The sequence below is a fragment of the Mastomys coucha genome, unplaced genomic scaffold, assembly GCF_008632895.1.
Source record: "Mastomys coucha isolate ucsf_1 unplaced genomic scaffold, UCSF_Mcou_1 pScaffold9, whole genome shotgun sequence".
Taxonomy (NCBI): Eukaryota; Metazoa; Chordata; class Mammalia; order Rodentia; family Muridae; genus Mastomys; species Mastomys coucha.
The window spans coordinates 91,902,538-91,907,397 of record NW_022196915.1 but is presented as its reverse complement, the minus strand read 5'-3'; the positions used below and the strand labels follow the sequence as shown (position 1 = coordinate 91,907,397).

Below are 4,860 nucleotides of genomic sequence, written 5' to 3'. Positions count from 1 at the left end.
AAAAGGCAGGGACAGCTCTCTCACACACATGCCCTCAGGGTGGCTCACTCGAAAACCCCATATCCAGTGACAGATGAGTTGCCCACATAAATCTTGCAGCAGGTGGAGAGTGAAGCCATTCTGCTGATCTCTAGGCCAGCTCCCCTGCCTGCCTTAGGTGGTGGGAGTCAGGGGACAAGTCACCCCTCCCATCCATATAGCATATAAGTAGCAAGGCCAGCTCTCCCATATTCATGCCCTTGGGGCTGGCTAACCAATTTTACTGTGCTGCCCAGGCAAAGTGCAGGGGCTGCTCTCAAAAGTGCTGAAGCTGGTGAGGGGCAGGGACAGCTCTTCTGCTCTTATGACCCTAGAACTAGCTCTCCTACTTGTCACAGGTGGTGAGGGATAAAGTGGGAGGAGGGTATCTCCTCCTTGTCCATGACAAATATGGAAGACAAGTGGTAGGGCCAGGTCTACCATCCTTATATCCTGGGACCAACTCACCCACAGCTCCCTCAATGTTCATGGCTGCTCTCCTGAGGAATGAAGCTGGAAAGGTGTTGTACTGTACTGCATTCTTTAGATGACAAGGGGCATCAGGCTATTCCTCACTACCCTCGAGTCTCCATTTCTGCTGGTCTGCATTATGCCTTCATTCTTCTGCTTCTCTTTCTCTTCCATTTCTCTACCACTTATTTACTTCAATTCATGGCACCTCAGGTCTCTGAATGTCTGAGGTCATCACAGGAGTGGTCTCAGGAGTTTTATGCTCATGCATTACGGCCCAGGCAAGAGTCATCTCTGGTATTGTTTAGCCCCACTGTGGTACCTGACTCAGGTTAGCTCCCTGTCCAGACCCCATGGTGCCAATCTGGTACTCACTCTTTGCCTGGCTTACCCAAACGGTCCCATGCCAGGGTCATTTGCCTCAGTTTATTCCTTCCTGAGACCCTGCCCCAGGTGGCTTCTTCTTGCTCCATCTTGCTTCCAGTTCTGGGAGCCATCATCTGAACCTATGTGCTACCAACTGGTGTTCATCTCAGGCTTGCTTTTATCAGGGAATTTTAGGTTACTGATCATTCAGATGTTCAAAGGTCAGAGGTCAGAACGTTGACTATACACTTACCTGTTTCCATTCTGCCACCTGCTGACATGCATATGACAGAGCAGCCATACTTGCCACCAGGTTATATACTATTTCTTATTCTGGACAATTTTATCATGATAATTCATCCACCACACTAACCTTGTTATAAATGCAGCATAGGAAACTGACACACAGAAGTTTGGGAAACAACACAAAGTTGCATAAATAATTTATGGCAAAGCTGGAGTCCAAACTAAAAGAGTCTGGGTGAGAGGCCTTCTTTGGTATAAAAATTCTTTCTGACTGTATATAAGGACTTTTCCATTCTGGGGACTTCTGTCTGTAACTATAAATCTAATCAAAAGCCCATGGCTTTTGAGATTATAGGTCCTAGAAAGTATCTGCTGTTGTTTTTCTAAATGGCCATACTGTGAAACTATATTCTAAGCATTTCATATGTATCTACATATTTTAACTGCAATCAACATCAGTAAAATATTTTACAGTGGACAGTAATTAATGTGAAGAGTCATAACTGGTCAAAGTACCTGGTATTAGTAACTGTAGAGTGCTCCACTCTGACTGAATCTTCTATCAACTGCAACCACATCTGCTGCTCAGGGAACATCTCAGAAGAAAGAAAGAAAGGACTTCAAGAGCTGGAGAATAAAGAATGGAACCATAAAATCCTGAAATTGTTATATCATACACAGCAACTAACAGTGATGGTTATGTAAACAAGACTTGCAGATCAACCCGGTCAAAATTTCCAAATGGATGGGAAAGGAAGCCCAAAGCTGTGCCTATACAAGAAGAAATATTGGAAATTAATTGAAAATGACACTTTCTTTAGGAAGTGTGTGGTCTTTGGTAGTTTGAAACCTCTCAGTAGATGGCCAGACATCCAAGCACACATGGATAGCACTAATTAGACAGCAGTTACTACTACTACTACTACTACTACTACTAATACTACTACTACTACTACTAATAATAATAATAATAATAATAATAATAGACAACATGGAATTGCGATCAGGTTGGGTAGGCATCAATAGAATAGGTAATTAGGAGGTAGTGATGGTCAACTATGATCTAAACATATCATATAGATGTATGGTAATGGCAATGAATAGACAGTACTTTTAAAACTTTAATCTACTTCAGAAGATTTTTGGAACATTTTGAAGAATACACAACTCAGTTTTGATTATAGTAGTTCCAACAATAAAATAGAAAGTCAACACCTTGTACAAGTTATGGTGATAATACTTCACTTATTTATTGTACAGATGATGTATAATTTACTTGCTTGTTTTTGTAACATTAACTTCTGAGTTCTTGACATTATTGAACATCGAATTTCTTCTCATTTTACTGATGCTTGCCCTGTGTAATTATTTTTCCTCAGTTATTTTTTTCAGCATAGTATCTTATATGTTTAGTTGATATTATTAATTTTTTACCTTTTCTAACCACTAGTTCACATGTATTTTATATCATACATACTCATCATATATAACCTAATATTCCTTTTCAAGGTTGAGCAGATTTGTGCATTTCTATTGAATTCTGTGGTACTATTGGTCTTTCCTAAGAGCACGTTTTAGAGTCCTTATTTAATTTCTAAATGCATGCAGTGAATGTCTTTTAGAACTCTCAAGTAATTATGATCTTGAGGCTTTTTGTTAGGTTTGTTTTTCATTTCTTCCAGAAATTTGGCTCTTATTCCTTTTTTTGAGTATACTACATCGAAGATTATATGATATTTCTTTTTCTCCCCAGGAAGTAATACTTTGAGTTTCAACACATTTAAAATAAATATTCCTGTGACCTACATGAATTCTTAATTTAGAAGCTGAAATGGATTCTCACCTATCACACAGGATTCTAATTACCAACTTAAGTCCACCTAAAGAATGGATAATAAAAATTGAAGGTTATTTCAATTTTGAGCTGTCACTACAGAGATTTTATACTCTATGAAAAGTGACATGGGGTTGCCAGGGGCAAGCCTGGTAAAGATATTTTTGTGGCTGCTCAAATCTCAACCCCTTGTATAAACACTGAGGTCTCCATGAAAAATCAGTCATTGAATATATCTCTGGGACTCAAGAGGAGAATGTTTTATACTCTATAAGAAACATACATTTTTGCAGGAAAAGCGTCATAAGTGATAGTGAGCTTCATAAATTTAGTTAGAGTCAAAAGTTAGAAACACATTTTTCTAATTTAAATTTTGGGTTATTAGCATTTATTTACATATTACCTTAGATACTTGTTGTAAACTCAAGGCAGCTTGTGACTCTGTAAAACATAATAGAAGTACAACATAAAGTTACATGACTATGCATATGCATGCAATGTTAGAAATCTAGTCAACAATATGAATTTTTATTTAGCATTGGATATTTAGTTATCACATGTATTGAAGACAGGAACAAGAGTAACAGGTACTATGTGTGCGACATCTAATGCAATCAAGATACATAAATAATTAATGTAACCTGGTACTTTTGGCCCACTGTTTTCCTTATGTAAAGTTTAAGTAAAGACTCTGCAGTAGACACATGTATAAGTTTTGATTTTCTTTTTAAATTGTTCTGAGTCTAAATCTTGTGCATTTAGTTCAAAAGAAACAGTGTCAAACTTGATGTCAGAGAAACTTGGCTGAAGTCCCGGTTCTTTCAATATCTCATCCATGACTACCATTTGGCTTCCCAGAAAGGAGTTCTATCTGGCCAAAATCTCCGGCTATTTATAGATAAATGGCATTCATCAGCTAACTTCAATTTCTAAAACCTTAAGAACTACCAGCATCACTCAAACCAGGAAACCATTTTTGAATTTTTACTTACTCCTTGCTGATGTCCAAGAATATTCACACTTTGTTGCTTGCTCATTTATTCCTATTGACTTTGGCAGTCTTGACATATTAGTGACCCTTTCCTACAAAAGGCCTTATAGGAAAGATATGGTTGATATATCTGCTGTATCTTCATATATATCTGATAGATATATTTGAATATATATGTATGTATATATATATAAAGTTGTAGCTGATATATCTGATACAGTGAATACTTTCAAGCTTGAGCAGCAACAAAATTATGAGTGTTACAGGTCAGAACAGGAATTGTAGTATTCTAAAAGAGGCATGCCATAGCTGTGTGATGTGGCTGATAGCCATAGTCCTACTTAAGTACAAATCAGAGCTGATGATTATGTCACTAAGGAGCACAGTGCTACCTAGCCTAGGGATAACGAGCAAATGAGTTCACCTCAGTACAGATGCAGTTTCCATAAACCTGTTAGCATGTATTTTTAATGACAATGTAATGGCTAATTTTAAGTGTTACCTGAAAGATGGCTGGGAATCATTGTTCGGATGTGACTATCATTGTTATCAGAGATGCTTGACTCATCTGTCAGTGAATGGATGAGGAAAATCTGTTTTCTATGTGACAGCAATGTGTAATAAGATGGAATCCAGGTAGACCAAAAGGTCAAATGGGGGGTGCATAATTCCTCTTCCTCTAAGTTGAGGTGCCCTTAGACTGGCTGAAGATCTTCAGATTTATACAACTTCAGACTGGTATTTGTGCAGAAAGCCTCTCATGAGTCTCAGGCCTTTCACCTGTCTCAGAAATGTTGGCTTCTTTGGTCCTTGGTCCTTCTAAATTTCCCATTCTTAAAGATAGCCTACCATGGGAATTAGTATTCATAGTCAAATAGGCCAATTTATGTAATCATTCTATCTAACATTCCTTTGTCTATCATTTATATGTCCA

General features: G+C 37.9%; 1 non-coding gene and 1 pseudogene across 1 annotated transcript; both read right to left on the bottom strand.

The window, feature by feature from the left end:
* Nucleotides 1–1,042: 1,042 nt before the first annotated feature.
* LOC116085535 lies at nt 1,043–1,170 on the bottom strand. Its single transcript, XR_004116623.1, has one exon. It is a non-coding gene; the product is annotated as a small nucleolar RNA SNORA17 (small nucleolar RNA).
* Nucleotides 1,171–1,798: 628 nt separating this feature from the next.
* Nucleotides 1,799–4,860, bottom strand: part of LOC116084216 — a 7,536-nt pseudogene continuing 4,474 nt past the window's right edge.